This window comes from Anarhichas minor, unplaced genomic scaffold (assembly GCF_050575085.1).
Source record: "Anarhichas minor isolate MPS153535 unplaced genomic scaffold, ASM5057508v1 ptg000011l, whole genome shotgun sequence".
Lineage (NCBI taxonomy): Eukaryota > Metazoa > Chordata > Actinopteri > Perciformes > Anarhichadidae > Anarhichas > Anarhichas minor.
The window spans coordinates 14,067,460-14,092,000 of NW_027466457.1; the positions used below are offsets into that span (position 1 = coordinate 14,067,460).

At 42.7% G+C, this 24,541-nt stretch overlaps 1 protein-coding gene and 1 long non-coding RNA gene across 3 annotated transcripts in view; one reads left to right on the forward strand and one right to left on the reverse strand.

Annotated features, from left to right (window-relative positions):
- LOC142947761 (pleckstrin homology domain-containing family A member 7-like) overlaps positions 1-24,541 on the forward strand; it is a 120,940-nt gene that overhangs the window by 15,949 nt on the left and 80,450 nt on the right. The window lies entirely within an intron of this gene.
- LOC142947760 (uncharacterized) lies at positions 19,241-23,451 on the reverse strand. Its single transcript, XR_012953415.1, has 2 exons — positions 23,358-23,451; positions 19,241-20,079 (listed from the first exon to the last, which is right to left on the reverse strand). It is a non-coding gene; the product is annotated as an uncharacterized LOC142947760 (long non-coding RNA).

Consider the following 24,541-nt stretch of genomic DNA (forward strand, 5'->3'; position numbering starts at 1 on the left):
GTATCTGCTACTGTTTTCAATGCTTGGATGTCCAAACGGAAGCTTTTCTTCAAAATAGATGTTGTTTGCTCTACAATTTAAGAAGTGGGAAGGATGGGATCTTAGAAACTGAATATCCACATGTGCCCCCAGAAAAGATTTGAATTTCAAAAGAACCTGTGTGAGGATTTGCCTCAAACCCAAGCACCACTCTTTTACATTTGAGAAGCTGAACATGATAAATATGCCAGACAGCTTGATGACCCGACTGGAGTGTAAGCTTTATTTATTCTTAATCAAACACAGTGGCAGGAAATGAAAGTGTGGTAGACAGCTGCCATGTTTTCTGTTTTTCTTTTCCCAGATATGAACTTGTCTTTAAGAAAAACATGGTGTGGAGTGCATTCACTATTCTAAAGCAGCTTTCATGATAAAAATTTAATTATTTAGAAAAAATAGGAACTTGTCGGATCTTGAAGTTACATAAATTGCTCATTTCTGAATCCAACTCTTTTTGTAAGTGTAGAAATGGTGAAATAGTCCTTAATTTAAATGCTGTTTAGACAAACGTATTCAACACCACAAACTACTGCCTCCGACATCGTCCCACAGCTTTCACAGTCCATCAATACTGAACATTGTAAACTTTATCAACTGTAATTCTGGCGCTGTGTATTGCTTTGGAAAGTATTCCTGTTGTTTTACCAGCCTTAAACACACACAAACCCAGTTTACACTGGAGGCGTGCAGCTGACAAACCTGTCCACACAGACTGGTTCAGCACTCCTTGATACCACACAAGTAATAACATGCAGAACTTCAGCCTGCCGCTGCTCTTGTGTTCTCCGATTTCATCGTGATAGTGCACGGAAGCAGAAATATTGGGGGTACATCAGCCGCTCTGGGCGTATTATAAGGCGGCCACTGCAGACAGCGCAGAACAAGACGGTTTCATGTTTGACACTGGAAGCACTTTGTTCTCTGCACAGGTGGTGGGAGTTTCTCTCTGGAGGCGTCTAATTCTGTCAGCTTTAATGTCTGTCATGGGCGGAGGGGCTGCCGCGTTTGTATCTGGAGATGTAGTCAATTATTCAGGAGGAGGATTTAGCGACTTAATGCGCTCTTGATGTGACACTGTTGATTACCGCAACAATCAAAATGGGAAGGACCTGCCTTTCCATTATTGTCACGTTCCCCCGCCCTCGGTGCCCTTTTATAAAGCTGCCTGACTCAACCGAGCTAATAATACTGACTTCATGATGATAGAAATGGGAAACGCTCGTCACTGATGGGTTTAACCTGGCCAGATGTCAGATTTGTTGACGCAGTCTCTCCACTGTCTGAACAAAGTCATTGCTGTTGCCTTGTCTCATAGATGGTAAACTCCTGTGGAAGATCAAGACTTCAACCGCTCAGCCTCTACTTTCTCTGAAGGCAATTCTAGTTTTTAAAGATAATTGTGCGATGTTCATACTGCATAGATCACAAGAAATAAAAAAGATGACTCCACAGAGAAATATAGCGAGCGAGTGCAGAGTGGTTAATGGTAGAAGTGCTTCAGACTGAGTGAAAGGGAATGAAGATTTATTCTGCTTTTAAAGGTGACCAAGTTTTTTTTTATTCCCTAGATGTTTGTTCCAGCTTTGCGTTTCATAAGTAAATATATTCATATGCAGAAGACAATGAGAGAAAACATCAACTGGAATAAATCTGACACAATGGATGCCAATGTAGAGTCCTGATAATTGGTCTGTTGTGTTCAGACTGACTCCGCACCGGCGATAGCCGCGGCCGGAGGCTTTGTGTTTTTGGGTTGTCCGTCCGTCTGTCCGGTTTTTGTGTGTTTTACGGAGTGCCGCCATTAAGGATGAACCAAACAAACTTTTTCTTTTCCAGCACTGATTCTGTTCAGGGTATCTGCCGACACTAACTACCAATGTTTTTCCCCAAAATTTGAAATCTCTATTTACAGTGTGGAATGTTATGTAAGGTAACATAATACACTACAATAATACACTTCAAAACAGAGTTACAACGTGTTTTACATGGTTGGACCAGGATTAAACCATTTCTTGGACGGTATTGAGGAAAACACAATCACAACATGATACAAAAATACAATAGAGAACCCAGTAATAACACAGCGTTTGAACGACAAAATTGGCAAAAACAGTATTTAATTGAATTTCTGGTGTCATAGCCGATACCTGATCCACTGCATGAGGTCAGAATCAGTGCCAATACCAATCTGGTGTATCACACATTAACCAAAGTCCCAGTTAATGAGTCAATAATTGTCACTTTTGCAGAGCGCCCAGTTCAATGAGAGGAAACACACCTGTCTGTCATTCATCATTGGAGGCTGACTTTGTTGTTGTTTGAGGTGGCCATTAGAGCTGAGATCTGATTACATTGTTACACCAACATTTCTTGCAGTGTCATTATACATTTGAAAGATTTGTGGGTTATTTATCCCAACAGAACGGATATTAATAGGATGGCAAATGTAGGTTAAATGTCCCTTGGCAGCTTTTTGAAGTAAGAATTTACTGGAAGATAACTGAAGTGTTTCATATGCATCACACTAATCTGCAGAGGAGCTGTCGACATTATTGCAGTCTTGACAAAGTGGTGGAATGTTTGTTTTTTTGGTGTCATCTGCGACACCGAGTGCATCCAACCCTCGTATGTTGCTCAAAATAATCTGCCAACTGCCGAGCCACTGGGACGCGCTCAGTCCCTCGCTTCTGTCAGTGTTTTGGCCTGACAGGCTGTCTACTCAATGGCCAGCCTGTTTGGTATTCAGGTAGTGAATTGGCTGCTTGGTTGCCGCCAAGCACTGTGTGTTTGACTGAATCAGGTTAGCAGTAGAAAGCAGTCCATTAGTAGAAGGGCTGCTTTCGTCCAATCCCCTGGGGTGTTGTGATGATAAACCGCACACTGTGGCGGGACTCAGTGAGACAGGAAACTCTCCTTGTGGACGGTTTTTAACACCTCAGAAATCACAAGACTGATAACGGGATGTTTTGAAGAGGAGTTTTCATGTTGATTGTACAGCTCGTAACATTCCTGAACATATCAAAGCACGACAAGCTGAAATGTACCATAGTGCAAGTGATACTGTACCTTACATATTGTATATGACTGACATTTATTTGCTGACGTTCAGCTTTTAAGTTGACACAAGTCAGTGCACAATATACTAGAGTGCCGCAAGCATGATGTATTCTTGTAGACCTACCCCGTAAATCAGCATCACACTGGTTCTCGCCTAAAAGTCAATGGGAGTTTTCCATTGGATTTTGGATTATTGCAGAAAATAAGTAACCGCTAAGCTAAAGGCGGACTAGTCGGCGTGATGACGTTTAGTATTCTCATTGAGCCACTTATTGGCAACCAACATGTAAAAGCATTCCTGCAACAAAATGTCAAAGAAATGTGAAGAGTTCAAGTTGACAAATTGATTTATCTGACAAACAGTCCAAAACCCAGAGACAATGATATAGAACAGAGGAGCAGCAAATCCTCACATACCAGCACACGGTTTCAGATGTAGTACAATGCTTCTGCTCCTCCTGTCATCCAACACACAACGACACAAGATCGAGTTCACCCTGTTAATCATTGAACATTCTTTATGAGATATGCACACCCCACCTGGAGATCTTGGGCAGCTGGACACTACAGACACAATGTTGGTGTATTGCACAAAGCAGGGTTGGGTCTCAGGTAGTTGTTAACGAGATTGTTTACATCTGAGTCATCACCTTTCCTGTTGAGGTTATGTAAGGTATCCTTTCTCTTTACTTTGAAAGACTGCAGTCGGGCCACCTTCACACAGCTATTCTGGTCTGGAGTCTAGACATAGTGTGTCTGCCTTACCGGCTGTTTATACATGCAAATCATGATCACAGATGCAAATTGTTTATGCAGCTGTTGATTTGTGACCAAATGCTTATTAACATTTCGTTGCACACAAGGGGCACTTACAATTTATTCAAATGTAAATCTGAATTAAGTAAGAAAAAAATGTCTTCGACAGCAGTGAGCAAGTAATTTATGCAAAGAAACTTGGTTTCTGCAACATTAGAGTCTCAGCACTTTCTGCTGCTTTTATATATCGTACAGCAAAAAGCAGAATACATTTACTTGACGTATTGCATGTAAAAAAAAATATGCATTTGTCTCAATCCTCGTCGTTTTTACCTAAATCACAGAAGTCTTTTTGTGCTGCTGGTCTTCTGGCGACTGATGGAGACGAACCAAGACTTCCGCGCTCGGCACTTCTCACTCGTTCAATTTACCTGCGATTAAAAGTCAACTATTGACCTTCGCTGCATGACCATGTGACATTTCCAAACAATGGGAAGTCGATGACAGAAAGATGAGCATGTGGAGAATTCCCCCCCCTTTTTTTTTTCTTTCTTCAAAGGAAAGCTGAGCCCCAATGCCCTCAAACACACTACGTCCCTTTGTCCGGGCGTAGCTCTCCCTGCCCTCTCTTACAGTAGTGCAACGTGGAATGCTTCATTACAGCAGCCACCACCCAAAACAGAGGCTAATTATAACACATGTAAAGTATTTAACTAAAATTGTCAGCACGGGTTATTTTGTAATGCCTCCCTTCCATTCATTTCATGCATTTGTTTCTCCGCGTGCTTGGTGTTTTAATCTCAATCGTCCCGTTTTAATAATTCTACGGATGACACCGTGGTTCGTCTGTCCGTCTCTGACCTTTCCAGTGACACGTTTTCACACTTAAGCGGAAACAGTAAAGCGTAACCTTGAGTTTCCCCTTCGTGTCACCGCCAATGACGGATCGACAGTGAGCTCTTCCTCCGTTCCTCCGGCTGTACACTGTCGGCCCGTTCACTGTCGATGCCCTTTGAAGGCCTGCAGAAAGGGGTCACCTTTGGGTGGGAAGTTCACAGTCACAGAGAAGCAGCGGGGGACTGATCATTACCATTTCAATCGGAATCCAAGTGAATCCAGTTCAGGAACCAGAATAGAGGAGATATATATATATACAATGAAATACCTCGTATTATTAGCTCAGAGGCAAAGCTAATGGATTGCAATTTATATCAATTTGAGATGCTCTTATCTAGAGCAGATTGAATACACTGCAGGGCATGGTTTTCAGCTTCCAATGCAGAGTCAATAAGCATTACGAGAGCTAATGAAGCTTCATTCTTTGTTTACTTCCCTCTATGGGCCTACAGAGACAATATTCAGGGTGCAATCACTGCTATTAGTGAGAGAAGCAGCAGTGATGTTAATAATTCAGAAAGCCTGATTTGAATGCCTGCTTCCTATTATGGGAGGATCTTTCATATTCCAGTTATTAGCTGACACTCATAGGACCATAGAACAAGATTAGCTTCAGTTTAATTTAAGTAATATCACAAAAAATGGGCAGGACCGTGGAAGCAAGTAGAGCTGGATTTCCCTGGCAGTATGATTATAATTATTATGCAAGCCAAGTGTTGGTAAAATCATTTTTAGAAATAGGTGCATATGACACAGTAAGTGGTTGAAGGTTTTTTTTTCTTTTTCAAAAGATCAAATTTGAGGTAATAGAGGAAAGAAATGAGGGCAATGAAAGATGATTCAGGAGGCAGAGGGGGATGTGAGGTGCTCCAGGAGATTTCAGTCAGTGATGGAAGATAGAAAGTGATTCTGCTGCTCCGTCTTCAGCAGAACTGCAGGGTTACAGATAGGTACGAGTCCAAACAAGCAAAGTACTGTCTGATAGGGACGTATGACCCTGGTGGTAGATATCTAGTACGTTCAGCTCTGCATTCATGATCACCCCCCCCCCCCCCCCCCCCCTGTTGTCACCTGAGGCTTTGTGAACTCTGCAAATCTCTACTTTCATCACTTTCGCTGCCAAACGGCCGGGAGCGAAGCCTCAAATCCAACAGCTAGTTGCAATTTCTACAAAGTAAGAGTGGCGAGAGCAGCACGTTTTAAGGGGATTTCTGACTTTGGCACACCCCGATGTTGGTATCATAAAAGACACGCGGGCAGTTGGGATCGATAGCATATTAAAAACCACATTTTATTAAAGTGAATATGTAATCTGCTGAATGAATCTGAATTCTGTCAAATCTAGTAGTGAAACCATTTGGATTCAATAAGTAACATTTAAATCAAACTGACACATTGGCTGAGAATGCCAGAGTCACTCTACACAAATCCTTCAAAATCTAAATGAGGATGAACATTCATTGATGGCATCCATACTGTGATTCATACGTGTGGCAGGTATTTATAAGAAGAGAAGACAGAAATGGTGCTAGCTCTCGTGAAGTGTCCGTCCTCCTCCATCAGGATTAGTTTGCTGTGTCGACCTGCCGGATGTCACTATCAGCTCCCAACAAGCTCCAGAGCTTTCGTGCGAGGATCAACGTGGTGTGAGGTTCATATTTCACCACTTTTATGCCTCCTGCGCCGGCGACAGCTGTGATTTTTTTTTTTAATGCAACATCTCATGAACGCCTTGAGGGAATTTCTTCAAATCTGGCGCAGACGTTCACTTTGGAGTCAAGGATGAATTCGATTTTTGGATGGTTAAAAAGTCAAAGTCACTGTGTCCACACGTTCGTCCCATTCTCAGGAACGCCTTGAGCAAATTTCTTCACATGTGGCACTGAGGTCCACCTGGACTCAAGGTGGAGCTGATCAGAATGCGATGGTCAAAGGTAACTGTGACCTCACAGGACATGTCTTTGGCCCTAGCTCGAGAGTTCATATGCTGATTATGACAATTTCACACAAATGTCTCAAGAGGACAAAATGATGAAGTGATGAGCTTTTTGGACAGACATGGATAAAAAACCTGCAACATGGGAGTGCGAGGCGGTAATTCTAGTTTGTTATAATTTCCCCTTTGTTGTCAAACTTAATATATTATAGTTAAAGAAACAGAGAGATGATCAGGTCATTTCAGCCTGTGGTTAAAGAAACAACTAAAAAGGGTCTTAACTCAGAAGGTTTCAGGAGCCTTTAGTGACTCCTTTCATCATTCTTTCCCCTGCCTTACTCAAGTTTCTCTGTATAATAGAACATTCTGTAGTTAGAGTTTTTTCTGGGGGAAAAGAAACCAGTGAAATCCTCTTGTCTGTCTGTGTGGCTGTAAAAGCTGCCCGGCTTTGAACCTGAGCCTCTTGGTAGAGGGAGAATGAGCTTATGTGCTTTGATTTACAAAAGAGGAGACTAATGCTGCTTCTTTCCTTTTGTGTATTAGACTCTCAATGCATAAAGAGACGCGTCTCTCTCTGTCCAGAGTGAGGTATTGTGTTTTGTGTTGGACTGGTTAAATATGATGCACATTAGCCTGCTATTGTGCCAGCAGCTGATCTCATTACGATAGTCCGTGGCTAATACAGCACACCTTTTCAAACGCTCACACATGCGTGTCTACATTTGCAATGTCAGTGATGCAGTGATCCTTTGTGGCCGTTTACAGGTTGATATGCTGCCGTTTATTTTCTATTTCCCTCGTTGTATGTCTACTATTTACTGCAGCAACAGGATCTTTACAGTTTCATTCTGTCCTTGTGGATTATGCATGCTTTGCATACCAATAGGGCTTTTCTCTGTGTCTGTCTGTGTGTGTGTGTGTGTGTGTGTGTGTGTGTGTGTGTGTGTGTGTGTGTGTCAAGAGCCTGTTGTTAAAAAAAAAAACAGACATTGAAACTTTAACGAGCTAAATAGATAAGCTACGTATCCTTTCAATCTACAGCAAATCTGAACTTCAAGAGCTGTGATTTGAATCAATCATGATTGGACCAAACTACAAAATACAACTGTGGTCGGTATGCTTCATGCATACTGCTGTCGGGACTTCAAACTCAGCCAAAGATGGTTTCCTTAAGACTCACTCTTGAGTAACTTTATCATTTTGATATTTCAAATGAAAGAGCGTCTTTTTGCTGCTCAAAACATTATCTTTACTCAGATAAACGATCAAGCTGACCCACGTTTCAAACTAGTTAACTAGCAGCTGGCTTTCAAAGTAAGTGTGACTAAATGACGTACAGTTGCCAGATAGTGAGCAAGAGGGCTGTCAACATTGGTAAAAACTGACTTTTCGAGCATTTGTTCTTAAAAAACAAGTCAAACTATTTGAATATCATCTTTTGTGTATTATGACCATGACAACGTGTCCTGACTGTACGGGAGTGACGCAGCACGGACCGTTGAGCTGGACTTTGTTGCTGAATGTTTTCTATTTATTCCCGTTCGCCTGAAAGTTTTCTACTTGCTGCTGGTTATATTGTACACCATTTCCAGTAAATATCACTCTATGAAACGGGGGTTTTCTGTTTAAAAAGTACAAAAGTTGCAAGACAGCAGTTACTACTCACCCGTCCTCCAGTCTGATCTCGACCACACAGCTGATTGGTAGCTGGTTTGTTTACGTTTCATTTTCAATCAATCAAAGTTACATTGAGGGAGTCCTGTCATGCGGTGCATTCAGTGGCAAAGCTGCTTGTTTTCCCCCAAATATCTGTCTTTGTTTTTACTATTCAAATATACATTTAAATGTATTCATAGCATATTTGTTGACTAGTGCGCAGTAGTGGGGATCTCACTGTTACAGCTGGAAGCTTTTAACCTGAACGCTCCGGAGGGTCTTTTGGAAGAAGCCTCTCCTGTCAGTCGGTGGAGCTCAAGCAGCTGAAGTATAGAGCTGTCAACTGTCATCAGTGTCATATCAAAGTTTTTCACAATCACATATGACTTCACCCTGGTCCATGACATGTGGCATTCAGGGCACTAGCTAAGATATCGTTTTCTCGTTTCCTCTTAATAGTTTTTCACTGTTTGGTTTGATTATGCAAAGACGTGCCTCGGGCCGTGTCCGTCTCAGTCGGACTCCTGTTGCTCAGCGCCAAAGCATGCCTCGGAGAAAGTGTCTTTGCTTTCCTCTCAAGTCTGGTTCTGATCCAGAACATAAAAGAAGTCTTCTAATTGTGGTGTCATATTTTGTAGCTCGTGAGCCGGGGAGATGCGAGGCCTCAAGGCATGATGAAAGGAAAGAGCTCAGTGGAGGAGGTGTATTAATAGTAGGACCGAGTGTGTGTGTGTGTGTGTGTGACTGAAGATTGAAGAATCTGGATCAAAAGATCCCCAGAGATATTGACACACACACACACACACGGATACACACACGGATACACACACGGATACACACACACACACACACACATACACACACGGATACACACACACACACACACACATACACACACACACACGGATACACACACACACACACACACACACACACGGATACACACAGAAGGCATTGCATCATTCAAGCTGGCAAAGCTTCTCCCAAGACAGACGAGCACGTTCTTCAATTATATGAGCCAGATGACAGGAGGAGTTTATCCAACGTTCTCAGTTACAACGCAAGTAAACAACCCCGATCTGATTTATTTGGTCTATTTTTCATCCAGAGACTAGCATAGCATAGCAGAACCAATGCAAAGTCTTTAGGGCGGCCCTTCATTTTGGGGCGGTGACATGCAGAAGACAACATTTAATCTTGGAGCTCTCCTCCCGCCAGTAAAAGGTTCCAGAATGTGACTCAGCGGTCGCTGGTTTTATTCCTTCAGAATCTCCGGCTAAGAAGTGGACGTAGTCGTCGTGACGTCACCCACCCACGTGACGTTATCGTCTATTTTACTCTAAATGGACCATAATTTACTAAAATAATGTCATACTGTAGAAGACTTGAAACTAGCGATAGAGTCCATAAACTCACGTTTCCAATGCTTACTGAAGTAATAAACCAAGTGAGAATTAGTCATTTTCTCATAGACTTCTACACCACCAGACTTCTTTTTGCAACCAGAGGAGTTGCCCCCTGCTGGCCAGGAGAGAGAATGCAGGATTAAGGCACTTGCACGAGTTTGCCGCCTGGTCCCCACGCGTGCAGATAAACGGCTGTGATTGGCCTGCCCGAATCCAAGCGGCATAGGTTTGTTCCAGCAAAAACTTTGCATGAAGAAATCCCCAGACATTCAGTGGGCGTAGATCAGGCAGTGACTGAACACAGGCGAGGTGGAGGAAATGAGGGAGCTAGAGATTGTGAGTGTGTCTAATTTTAGAACCAGAGGAAGTGTGTGCGTGGGAGAGAGTGTCGAAAATGGGCCAAAATTATACTTGCTTACAACTTTTTAAGACGGTAGTGAGAGTAATAGTCAAAATTTTGCCGAGTTAAGCAAGAGGTCATATTGTTATCTGCTGGGAGTGGTAGTGAAGAGGTTTACATTGGTATATATTTTAATGGAGTTTTATATTTTTACATATTTTACATATATTTTTACATATTTTACATATATTTTTACATATTTTACATATATTTTTACAAAAAATGTGATTTTCTGTGATTTCCGGGGGAAAAACAGGCGAAAGCACAGCGACATCCATGAGCAGCAAATGTCAGGTCCTGGAGGTTTTAAAACCAGTCATTTCAAGTTATGGGGAAACCAATGGTATTGATCAACAGCTAGGTGTATAATGTTTGTGCTCTTTGGCAGTTCTGCAGTGCTGAAGTAAAGGAAAGGGTGCAGGTGTGTGTTGTTTTTAAGGATTTTCAGAAATATGGGCTCAGATGTGACCTTGACAGCAGGCGGAGGTGTGTTAGGAGGTTGTGTGTGTGTGTGTGTGTGTGTGTGCATTTCGAAGCGAGCGGCTATGAAAGGGCTTAGGCTGTAAAAGCCTGATAAGGCGAACCGCAGGCCGAATCACACCTCTGCCATCTCACCCACTGACGCAATGATTCAACAAAGCTGTCAGCTGTCTGCAAGACGACAACCGCTGTGTGTGTGTGTGTGGTCTGCACATGCATGAATGTGTTTCTAAAAATCTTTTCACGTGTACTTTTTTCATCTGTGTGTCAGTGAGGCTGTGCAGAAGATTGTCCACCTCTCGTGTGTGTGTGTGTGTGTGTGTGTGTGTGTATGTGTATGTGTGTGTGTGTGTGTGTGTGTGTGTGTGTGTGTGTGTGTGTGCACGTGCGCGGGGGCGGATAGGCGAGCAGAGGTGGAGCCTGTCCACCTGCGTCTTCAAACAAGGCGAATAAAGACAGAGACAGGGGATGGAGAAAAGGAAGGAGCAGGGTCCCCTGTGTTTCCCAGCCCTGATTAGATTGTGCTAGAATTAAATTTCACAACAAAAACAAACAGCGGGAGACGGGCAGGCGCACCTCCTTCCCTCCCACCTCCTCTGTGCTTTTTATGCCTCCCAATCCCTCACCCTCCTCCATCCCCTCCTCCTCCTCTTTTCCTCCCTTTTCTGTTTGTCTCTTTCTGTTCTGTCTCACCACAGCAAAGAAGCCTGATGTAAGCAGCCAATTAATCCACAGATTGTGATGTTCTTTCAGGTCCTGTGAATAAATTTAAGTCTGTAAGACATCAGAAGGGATGTGTGGCTCTTCATTAGGGATGCCCCGATTGATCGGCAACCGATCGCCAATATTCAGTAAAAAAATGCGATCAGGAAATGGGCATTATCATTTTCTAGTCGCTGACTGGGCTGTGGACGAACTAGTATTACACCTGAATACACACTCTTGTGCTTCCAGTGTATTATTCCTACTACACATATGTCCATACGTTTAGTATAAATATGAAAAAGCAAGATGATAGAAGACATTAATATGACATGACCTTTGTATAAGAAGCAACCAGGGCTGCAAGTCATTATTTTTCAAGTTAATGATGAATTAATGACAATCATTAAAAAATCCAAAATATATAAAAATGGCCATTTACAAGAGCCTAAGACGACGTTCACTGTCATATATGAGAAAGCAGCACATCCTCACATTTGAGAAGCGAGAACCAAAGAACAGATTTTTGCTTTAAAAACAAGTGAAACAATTAGTTGATTATCAATTTAGTGGCTGAGTAACTTTGTCAATCAACTAATCAAACATCGTCTCCGCTCTAGAAGCGATGTCTTGTTGCTCACACGTCAATGAGCTGTGAAGCAGTTCACAACAATGAGCTTTAGTCAAAGAAAGCTAGAATAAAAGCTTTGATTCTCTCTTCGTCATCTCACGACCCTCCAGGTCAGAAGCCTCTCTGTAAGGGGGCTCTGGCTTGTTGTGGTCCTTCCTGTTAATTGCTTGTGACGTTAATAAACTGATCGGCATGATGTAAGCTCATCCCGCTCTTTGTCACTTCAACTTCTGTCTGGTTTGAGTTACTGTGAAATATCTCCATGAGAAAGCTCCAAATGCCACCGACCTCGCCAGTCAATCCGTTTTCAATTGATTACATTTTGAACTGCGTACTGCTTATCAGAGTGCTTTTTGATGAGGAGGAAAGTTTGTTTAGTCGGGCGATGAACGCCGTGAACAAATGTGACCAAACGTTGTCTGGGTGTTGACGTTTCTCGGCGGCTGATTGGAAACTTTGACGATGTGAACGCCACAGGCTCGGGGAAATGAGCGTCTTCCGTCATCAGGCTGAGGGACTTTCACTTCACACGGGACAGTGATGCAAGATGATAGAAAGAGTGTCATAACGGGGCGTAAGATGTCACGAAAGAATGAGTAAACGCACGCTCTGAAGGGAGAAAAAGCCCAGCTAGTGCTCATTCCCTTCCCCATATATTATCCGATAACCAATTAACCCCTTTAATCATTAAATTATCAGGGTCACGAGGTGAAAATCGCTTTAGTGAATACAGAAAGAAAACAAATACTCATGAACTAATCCAGTGGCAGCATGGTTTGAGGCACTACCTCCCTGTGGGAACTCTCTTTTTTTTTTAACATCAGATTACGCGTCTGGACTCTGACCCGACGTGAGTGAAGCTGTCATTTCGCCAGCCGGTGTTTTGTGTCGCCAGCCTTTCCCCAGGTGCAGCGCCGTCCTTGCAGCGGGGTCACGGCTGTGCTCTGCTTAGCAGGGCACCGGAGTAGTCCTCCTCTCTGGGGGGGGGGGGCACACATCTCTGTTCCTGACCTCTCACCTGCAGGCTTCATGTGTCGGTTGGGAGGTTTGAGTCGGAGTGTGTTCTGCTGTTCACTAACACCGTCTGCTGTTGGCTCACCTCTTTCTATTCTTCTCTGTCTGGCTTCTCATCCAATCAGTGCTTTCTGTACCTTTCTCACTTGTATCCCCTCAGTCTTAAAATCTTTCAACCATTTCCAGAAGGCCTGTGTTTACATACATTCAATAATGTGACTGTTGTAAATACTATGAATTAAAGGCCTTTAGAAAACCGAAAGGTGTGACAATTAATAAACACGAAAATGCAAAATACTTTCAGTATTTCATGCAACACTTTTTCAGTAAAAGGTTTGAAAAGAGTCGCACAGACAGATTATTGATTTTCCTTTTAGTGAAATGCGCTGAGCGGGTTTGAGTTCCCTCTGGTTAATGGTAATGCAGTGGACTGTGTACGTCTAGGGCTTTTATTGTGAAAGGTAAGAATGTAAGGAGTGGATCTGGTCTTCATTTATTATTTGATTTGATATTTCTTCATTTAAAAGTTCTCGGACGGCTGCTGGTGTTAAGACAATATTTAACATCTGAGAACAATTTTTTGTTAAATGTAAAAAATATGTTTTATGGGAAATATGTTTCTATAAATTTCAAAGTAAGGCATTGAAAAAAACCATAATACGTATAGAAACTCAGGTATAATATCGGCACAAGCTTTAAAGAACAATACCCAACTATCATAACATTAGTTATTAAGATAGATTCAACATGCTCCAAGTCAGCCCTGCACCTGCACAAATTGTTCATAAAGTACCTGGAAAAAATACAATTAAAGTGTATACATATTCTTTCTGGCCTCCGTTTACAAAACGTACATTATTCTAATGTAGTATTCTACATACTTCACTGTGACTTCACAACCACAGTTGACTACAATCATAATTAGCCTGGTGAGGTGAGGTAAAGGTGTTTACATGAGCTCTGCCAGAGTCTCATTCAGCTCTTAAATTACACCGGAGTCACATTTTTTGTGTGCATGTAAACACGTCACGGTCTCTCCGTCTTTCCTCACATTGTCTCTTTACCCTCCTCCCTCCCTCTCTCTCTCACTCTTACACACACTCAGACACACACATTTTGACTCTCTCTCTCTCTCGTCCTCTCAGCAGTGTGTATCCTGCCGGATGAGCACGAGGCGGGAAAAGGAATGCAGCTCCGCTCTGTTTACCTCTTCCTCGTTCTCTTGCCCTCTCACTACTGATCCATTCACTTCACTCTCTCTCTCTCTCTGCCAACTCCCCCCCCCCCCCCTCTCTCTCCTTCCCTCTCTCCTGCTCTCTCTCTCTCTCTCTTTCTGTGAGTATGCTCAGTCATTCAGCGTCGTGCACTGCTGTTGTTTCGTGAGGGTGGAGAGCCGGTGAGAAGCCTCTGATTGGGGAAATAAGCGATTGTGCCGGACTAGATGCAGCGGAGGGACGCAGGGGGCTGTGGATTTTAACCTGCTCATGTCCAGAAGAGATGGATTTGTGGCGCCTGTGAACTTTGGAGAGAATGTGCTGCACGTGCAAAAGACATAAACAGATCCTGCGTGGCGTCAGGGAGTGCTGGAGAAACGGAGGTCTCTGAAATCCTACATTGGACTCCTTCTGATGCAGATCGGCGTCTGAGAGGTCGTAAAAAAAACCCTGGAAGTGCGAATTGAGACACATATTACGCATGATTTATCAGGCAAAAGATACGTCTCAGCAAGGTTAACCCCAAAGACATCTGTTCTACCTGATTACACCTGAGACTGCGAGGGGAAATGACTGGCTCGAGGCAGGATTAAAGGAGTAGCCTGTGATGTCAGACTTCACCTGGGGCAGTCGTCTGAGACTCCGCTGAGCAGTCCTGGTGTTGTCGAGGCGGCAGAAGCAGACTTCATTTCCAGGTGTGTGAACCACACCAGACTTGACTCACCTGACATCACCCACTCTCTGTTTTTCAGCACAGCCCCCTCAGCTCATTTTCTCACCTCATCTCCTCAGTAATCCCTGCTCTCACAACGCACCGCACCCTCTCGCTTTCCTCCCCATGGAGCCACTCGAGAGGAGAGAGAAGAGACGCTGATTAATGTGAGTCTCCCAGCAAGCCCGCGTCTGATTCCCCTGCACTAGAAATAGAACGCCGACAGAAACGGCGGCGGCACTTTTGAACTGTCACCCTGTGGAACGAGAGAGGCACCATGTGGAATCAGTCTGGATACTGCAATCACATACCTCACCATGGATATCCCTTCTACCATGCGCCCTGCAGGTACGCTATCACAACCCCAGCGAGTACCCAAACTCTGGCTTCTGCTTGCCGTGCAGTGGCATCGCTGTGTTACTTGTTACTGCTTACTTCATGCTTTGAGGTTTGGAGTCTCCTTAAGTTTAAGTACCAGTTTCGATTCTAGTCACTTTAATCTGTGGTGTCCCTCAGGGGTCAATGCTTGGCCTGCTGTTTTTTTGGGGGGGTTTTTCCGGAAAATTGTTATGGCCATTCGGGACAACTGTTGGTCCATTGAGTCGGATTTAATGCATCCTTGTTCATTGTAAAATAAGCGGAGGTTGTGACCAAACTGGTTTGTCAGGAATGCTTGTTTGGCATTTGCTTTAACAGAACCAGGAAGCTGGCTTTGCCTGTGCAGAATAATAGAAGTTAGTGAATAGGCAGTAATACCGGTCAGTGTGACAATAGTGAAAGACAATAGTGCTGTTTTCAAGATCTAAGCTGTGGTCGTGTTACCTAAAAAAAACACTCCTACAGTGAGGGTGTTGAGCTCATTCGCCATACTGTATTTCAAAGTGACCGGCTCGATTTTTCTCTCTTAAAAAACACTGGATTGAAACAGATTGCATAACATTCTGCTGGTCCTCTTCCATTATGTCTCTGCCCCCCCCACACACCTCGCAGCAGTAATGACATCATTACATTCATCACAAGGTTTCAGATGTGACCCAGTCTCAAATGAGCACCATCAATCCTCATTCCCTGAGGGCAGAAGAGACCCCCTGCCTACGCCGCTTTTTCTGTCTGATACTGTAATAGTCTCTAACCTCTAAAGGCCGCCTGAGCTCAACCACCTGAATACTGATTCACCATTACTAGTAATGTATGTGGGGTTGAGCATACCGAGGACATGTTTAAAAAAATGTATAGCGTCATAAATGCTATTCATATTATGTATTATGTGTATAGCATTATGTCTTTATCCCAGGTGGCAACCTATGTTTCTGAAAAGTGAAGCCAGTGTGGAAGTGCCTTAAACTTGCATTCTTTCTGACGGACAGCAGGGGGCGACTCCTCTGGAAAATTACTCTACTTCTCTCTTGATTTATTACCTCAGTAAACATTGTAAACATGAGTTTATGGTCTCAATCTCTAGTTTCAAGTCTTCTTCAATACAGCATGATGTTCATTTAGTAAATTATGGTCCATTTAAAGTCAAACAGACCATAAAGCAGTGTGATTGACCTTGTGATTGACAAGTCACTACAACTGTGTTGTCCGGTCTGGGAGTTGTCTGTTTTTTCATCTCAACTTAAAGCCTTTCACAGGATGTTTTTAGTTCATAAAGTTAATTGTACTTAGCTTCACCCTCTCGTGTCACTTCTGGTTCCAAAAAAAACAAGATGGCAAACTCAAGGCTTTAAAACCATCGTCCACAAACCGAATGGATGGCGTCCACTTCCTTTATACGGTCTATTATCTATCAATGTTGGTGCACTAGCAGCAGGAGGCTGGAACAGTAGGGGTGGTCTGCACGGGGGGGGCAGCAGAGGGATTTAGCTGATGAGTGAGTCATACCTCAGACCAGTGGGCAGGTCAATGACCTGTCAGATCAGCCAGCTCATGGCAGAGAGAGAGAGAGGGAGAGAGGGAATAGGAATCCAGGAAATAGCCCTGAGCTCCAAAACAAACTAACCATTGCTATTCACTCCCACTCTGGTCTCTTATGGTGAAGTACTCTGACTCACACGATGAATATTCCACCTGTTGCCCAATCACCTCATGTACTCGAGTCAAATTGGACATTGTGCTGCATAAATGCAACGTTCGACGTGCTTAAGATGCAGGAGAAACAAACTGGATGGCTGCAGGAGATCTACTCACAGTTTTATTTATCTTCCTTCTCGGTGCTTATTTTTGTGAACAGACCAGCGTCGTCCTTGTTGCTTCAATGTCACTTGTGCCCCGTTTCCCATCTTCTCATCTCGATTGTTAATCCTCTTTTTGGATTTACAGTCCTCCTGCGGGATTGTCTGTTCACCTGCACATGCCTCCCTATTGGAAGATTGAGTGCTAAGTAAAATATTAAAGTTAACACCGACATCTCACTGACAAGAAAGGGGAAAATGCTTTTTGGTTCACAGTTGAGGTGCTAAGGGAACATTTTGCAGGATACGAGGAAGCGGACAGCTGAAATACGATCTTTGTTTTTCCTTGGAGGAAGTGATAAGGCTTCAATATTGCATTTGTCACTCCAATGAAATAATAAAGTGTTCTAACGGTTTTATTTATGAGCCTCCTACTGAACTGTCAAACGACGGCTCATGTGTTACAAATAGCTTTTTTATTAATAAAAGGCCCAAAACTGAAAAATAACACATCACAGTAGAGAGACAGAGGCATTGGCACGATAACGAAGCCCGTTCTATGAACTCTGTGGAAGGTCAGCGATACTCTGCCGAGGCCGCTCCGGTTAATGATTCCCTCACCTGTCAACAGACACGCCATTGACCCGGCTAAACTCCGCCCCCTCATTCCTCCGCTTAATCCAATGTGTTTGCATTCAAATGACGAGGTAATCATCCGCTGTTTGAGGAAGTCCTCAAACAGACTCCGTTGTTTGGTCCGCTAATCCGGCGTAAGCCAGCGGCATCAGTAGACCGCGGAGGCTTGATGTGAGCGTCAAAGCCTGATGAGGGCCTGCGTGTGATTGCCTCAGAGTATTGATTATATTTGTGTGTGTGTGAAGGGCTGCTAACTGAGTGTCATGAAGATTTGATAAATAAGTTAGTTAGTATATTTATCAATGTAGCGTCATCCATCGCATCATATTCGTATTCATCGGAGAGAACAAGAAGAGATACAAGAGAGTGACACAGACTCACATCTGCAGCGCTGCATGTGCCGAGTTACCCGGACACCACACAGGTGTGTACCTGTGTGTACTTAACCTGCAAGTGAGAGTTTTACTTTCTGTACTGCAAGTGAGTGTGTGTGTGTGTGTTTGTGTGTGTGTACATTGCTGTCAGCCTTACAACGGCTCAGGGATGTAAATAGATTTGGGCAGGTGGCCCAGCAGGGGGTGAATGGAGCAGATTGTCTGAAAGCCTTTGCCTCATCCCTACACACACACACACACACACACACACACACACCTACACACGCACGAACACACACGAACACACACACACACACACACACACACACACACAGTGCCGCATATACACTTATACATATATAGGCACAGCCGTTTCATAATGCAACTTCCAAAAACTCATAAAAGGTTGGTGCAGGGAGGTTCCCTCAACTTTTTCCATTGGAATTTTTTGATTATTGCAGAAAATAAGCTCTGTGGCAAAAACAAGTTCACGATACTTTCACGTTTTGCTCAGCAAGATAATCGTCACATAAGAACACCACTTTTCTGATTTTTTGAAGCGTGAATGCAAGCGCCAGAAGTAAAGCGCTAACATTTAGGCTATAAGCTAACTAGACCACGGTCACATGACTTAACGTCACCACCACTAAGCTAAAGGCAGACAAGTCCTCAGAGCGGTGACGTTGAGTCGTCTCATGAGCTTGAGTTAACCAAAGACCTTATTTCAGGCATCTAACTCAAGACTCATCCACAAAACCCACTGACTTCAAGATGGAACCGGACGTATAAAGACGTTCACTCATGTGCAGGTTTTCGGACTCATTCCTGCAGCACTCTATTGACCCCGTAAGAGCTACGCATCAGCTTTCTCAAATATTGAGATGGCAAAGTGTGTGTGTGGCTGTGACCGCTCGCTAATCTCTAAACGTGGACTGAATAATGTGTCCGAGAAATGAAAGCCAGCAGGAAAATCTATTACAGTGGCCCCCTTGTCATCTTTAGTTAAAGTAATTAAATAGATTTGCGTAAAAGGATTCTTTGCCGGTGAAAGAATGAAGATGAGCTTTTAGTGTTTCAACTTTATCTGAAGCCAAAGCAGGAATAAGCGTGACGAGAGTGCGGCAGGTAATAACTGTACAGAGGAAGGACGCTGTAATAGTTTCAGAGCTTTTAATGTGAGTGAGTAGCTAAGAGACGACCGTATATGTTCAGAAGCATTAAAACTTAATTGACACTTAGCAAGAAAATGCCCCTGTCCCCATAGACGCTCCATAAAGTGTCTTGTGAGATTAAAATGAGTGAACTAGAAAATATCAACTTTATTACAGTGCAGTGCAGTCGGCGATTGAGAGGGGAGTTTTTTTTAAAGATATTCTTGTGTTCTGGGCAAGAAACATGGCATTGTTTTTTAATAAGCAAACAACTGACTACATAGCCTGAAGCTGTATAAATGTTGGCGCCGTTCAGCCTGGCATTAAAGAGTGTGCCAACAACTTCACATTACCAGTCAGCGTAAACTGGAAAATAAGACAATTGAGGGTTTGGAGCAGAGATTATTTTGGGACAAAGAAACAGGAAATCCCTCTGCATACGGCTTCCAGTACCGGCAAAGAAGATAAAACTAATCTCAGACGCTGAAATGAACCACAAATCAGATTAAATGCGTCTTAAAGTTGATTAACCACCCTGGTGCACTGCACACTTGTATTTTCTTTAACATTAAAATAGAAAATGTGCAAAGAGAATGTCCAAGTACAGTACAAGCTTCTGACCCAGCATCCCCTCTTGAGCCTCTGCAGTAGAATCTGTCACTCAGCTCTTCTCCTACTGAGTGTTGACACTCGGCTGCTGCTGCTGCTGCTGCTGCTGGCTGTTTGATGCGTCTGACACTTTGACAAAATGAATTCTCGACAAGTCACTCTGAGGGAGGGCGCCCTTATGTCACACAGTGCCGGGCCGTCACGGCAGCAGACTCGGATGAGGATTGCACCGCCACTAAAGAGACAGAGAGAGCTGTTAGGGCTGTGGTTTCTTCGACACTGAGGTTTGTTTGTGGCGGTGGTGATGTGGTAAAAAAAAAAAAGATGGTGGGAGGAAATAAAAACAAGCAAAGTTGTTTTCTGGAGTTCACTGGAGGTTTGGTGTCTAAATCCGGCCCAGAAAGCTGTTGGCGGCGAGTGTAATCTGTGTTTTTACTCTCGGAGGGCACCGACTTCAAAGGCCTCTCACCTCTGTTGATTCTGGCTGAACCGGAGAGGAGACGAGATGTTGAGCACTTGTTGGGGAAGTGTGGGTTTCTGTACGGGCCTCAAGAGCAACATCTGTCCATCAATGTTGTCCTCGTCTCGAGTATGTGTTGTGTTAAACGCATACAGTTGCAGTATTGTGGACTGTTTAACAGCACTGGATAGACTACATTCACTTCCAGATATTAGTAAATCTTTGCCTTAATGGCACAAAAGTGTGTTAAAGATAACCCAGTGTTAACAATAAATGATGAGATGAAAACAAGTCTTTTATGAGGAGAGTGGGCCTAAAGGTAGATACAGTTTCCCCTCAAAAGACATTCTTATCTATTCAAACCTCTAGAACTGTATTCTGAAGGAGATCACACGTTGCTGTGTTATATTGCAGAATATTATATATTGGTAAAAAAGAGCAATTTCCACTGGGAATGGGGGATGCACGTCGCCCGTCACTCAAAATCCTATTTTTGTCGCCCTCACTTTTGCAGTTTCAGTAAGATTTACTCATTTAAATCTCATCAAATAAAATCCTCTTACTGTCCAGCTGTCAAAATCCAGAGGTGATAAAAATGTAAATATTCTTATTTGAGAATACTGCAAACTCCTCTGCCAGTTTTTCAGGGGAACTTTCTTTATGTTTTATAGTCAATATACTCCTGAAGAATGTTGGTATTGAACATTCATCAAATATTAAATATTGGGTAAGATGGTAAAGGACAATATCATAAAGTATATGTTCTCCCTATTAACAAATTATTAATTATTCTATGCAAGGTTAGCATATTAATGACACAGCAATTTACACAGCATTGTTGTTTATTACTTACATTTTCATTTGACTATTCTTTTAACCTGATGACATATTTTATATAATGTGTTATTTTCTAGATTGATAGAAATCTGTAAAATGTTGGAAATAGAAATCATGTGGTCTTTTTTATTTTTTAAAGAACTTCTGACTTGGATGTATAAAAAGGCCTTTGTTGTGCTCGCAGCTTGTTTCTGCTGCCCCCAAGTGGCCAACAAATCTGTTATTGCAAGTATAAAAAAAACTGATTTAAGGGATCGGTTGTGTGCATGTTATGGTTTTATGTTAGAATGAATAGTGACTGATGTATTGTTAATAGCTCAATGCTACTTCTGGTATCAGCCTGGCTTTAGTTTGCTTTAGGGATGCACTGATCCTCCGCTTCATCTCCTATTTAAGCTGCTCGTTGTTGGCTAATTCTGAGGTACGACCTGATGTTTCCTCTTTTTTTTTTTTTCATACATTTAAAATCTGTGTACTTTATCTTGTGAAACTCAATTGGATCATGTGTTAGATTACGTAAGGCTATAACTTCACATTACCCAACATTCATGAAGCTTTCTTCTAAAGATTATGTGAATTTTACTCACGTTCGAAGGATTATAAAATGTTGATGCAATTTTATAACACTGACCGAGTCCTGATGTCTGGGCAACACCTGCAACTTTTAATAAGGTCATAAATGGCACCAATACTGATCCAGTGTATTTAATTAGTGTATTACAATGTATTCGTTGTCAGTATTTATCTGGATGCACATTTTTCCCGTCCAGAGGCCATTAGCTTGAAGGAACGAAGCTCTCTTTCTATTTATATACGTCATTATGATATAAAGCACTAATTCTTCATATTAGCATGATAATGTGTTGTCGCACTCAGGGGAAATTAGACTGAGTTGTGTTGTATTTTTCCTTGTAATTATCTTATTCATCTACCAGACACTGTTAATGTAGATGGAGTCTGCAGCCTCTGCAGGTTTTAAGTAGCGGGTTTATCAGAAACGAGCCCTGACTTCCACTCCAGAGAGCTGGATGTGTAGGATTGTTGGTACCAGCCTGCTCCCCATTCTCCATCTGTCTGTCACTGAAACCCCATTGAGCTCGCCAGTCTCTCAGGTCTCACATTACGCCCCAGCAGGCTCAGTCTGTGTGGGCAGCACAGCTCTAATCCCGGCCTAATCTGAGGCAGCTTTGTGTGTAATCAAAGCATCCACTGTACATGTATGAAGAGGCGGTGCCGTCCATGGACAAAAAAGCCCAGATACAGGTTACACACCATATGGTTCCCATCAAAACCCAAAGACAGATTGGTGTTATTTTACAGGATATGCAGATAGACATTTGAAAGCCAAGTCCAGCACGTTTATGCCCGACTGGATCACACAGACAAACCCACCCACTGCCTGACGTCATCACATCTCCTCACTTTACTGAGACATTTTTAAAGTTGGTGGTGTCCACTCCTCAGTATTGAACAGCGCTGACATGAGTGGAATTCATGTTTTTAGCATAGCCCCCACCAGGTTAGGTTAAGGCAACAAAGGTACTTGGTTAGGTTTAGATAACAAAAGTACTTGGTTAGGTTTAAGTAACAAAAGTACTTGGTTAGGTTAAGGCAACAAAAGTACTTGGTTAGGTTTAGATAACAAAAGTACTTGGTTGGGTTTAGATAACAAAAGTACTTGGTTAGGTTAAGGCAACAAAAGTACTTGGTTGGGTTTAGATAACAAAAGTACTTGGTTGGGTTTAGATAACAAAAGTACTTGGTTAGGTTAAGGCAACAAAAGTACTTGGTTAGGTTTAGGTAACAAAAGTACTTGGTTAGGTTAAGGCAACAAAAGTACTTGGTTAAGGTTAAGGCAACAAAAGTACTTGGTTAGGTTAAGGCAACAAAAGTACTTGGTTAGGTTTAGGTAACAAAAGTACTTGGTTAGGTTAAGGCAACAAAAGTACTTGGTTAGGTTAAGGCAACAAAAGTACTTGGTTAAGGTTAAGGCAACAAAAGTACTTGGTTAGGTTTAGATAACAAAAGTACTTGGTTGGGTTTAGATAACAAAAGTACTTGGTTAGGTTAAGGCAACAAAAGTACTTGGTTAAGGTTAAGGCAACAAAAGTACTTGGTTGGTAATATAAGTATGTTTGTTACATATCTGGCATTACTAAAGAACACAAGTGATAAAACTACGATAAAATACTTTAGAATTGAAGTGCACTATTTACTTTTCATCCGGCTTTGTGTTGGACTTCCACCAATTTCTGAGAAAGATCTCTGGGTCTTTAGCTAAATTCTTCCCCACTTGTTGGTAACTTTGTGGGTGTGCTGTTTGGTACTGGGCAGATAGCACAGCGCGGGTTTATCAGCAGTTCACATATTAACCACACAGTAAGTGTGCAACACCTCCACTGTTGTGTTGTTATGTCTCTGGGATTTTTGTCACCACATTAAAGTACATTTTGATGTAAATATTGATTAATACAGTTTTCAGGATGAATTTGGGAAGTTCTGTGTATTGCAAGGTGCATATGCCTCACAAAAGCATTACTCACTCAGTTATAGCACTTTCATGTGTGACTCTGTGAAGCAGTGTAGTATGTTTGGCACGGCAGCGAGGCGTTAAGTGCCGAAACTATCTGCTGCGGAGGAACACAGTTAAGTAGGACAAATGGGACAACCCAAACACATTTCCAGCGCTTGTATTCCACTGCCCACGTTGGCAGCTCCAAACAAGAAGGAACTCTGTCTCGCGTCGGTCTCAGTGGACTCGGCGAGGGGAGCGTGGGCCGGAGCAGAACTACACTGACTCTCCTCAGTGTCAGTGGGCAGACTGAATTCCACCTCCTAATGAGGCATAAAGTGCCATTGTATACCTCAGCTTAGCCACAGAGGTCCAAACTTTTAATATTTCAGCAGCAGTTGCTCCTAAAAATACATGCAGGCCATCGTATCTGGTAGATTAAAAGAGAAGAACATGTGCAACTTGAGATTAGAAGCAGGGATGGATATTATTTTTAGTGCCTGCATTTCTCCGCCTGCTGTGTTCTGAAACTTTTTAGTTTATGGGCACATTTGGATCTTGGGTAATAAATGCTGCTGCAGATCTGCGTGTCCCTCGCGGGGGAAGAAGTGTTCACGTCTTTGAAGCCAAGTTCCAGTGAAGTGATGAATGTTGCCGTAGTGGCCGGCCCCAGAAATGCAAATCTAACACTGATGAAAGTATGAATTTCTGAGTTAGTTTTTCTTTTGCAGATTTTGTTTGAATATTGTTTTAACTTTAGACTTTAACGTCTTTCTGGGGTTTTAGACTTAGACTACTTATCTGAAATAATCTGTTGGTTCAAATTTGGGTTGTAACCCATAATTCACCACTGCTGTGTTTTCTCAGACCGAGCCAGCTGAGTGTTTG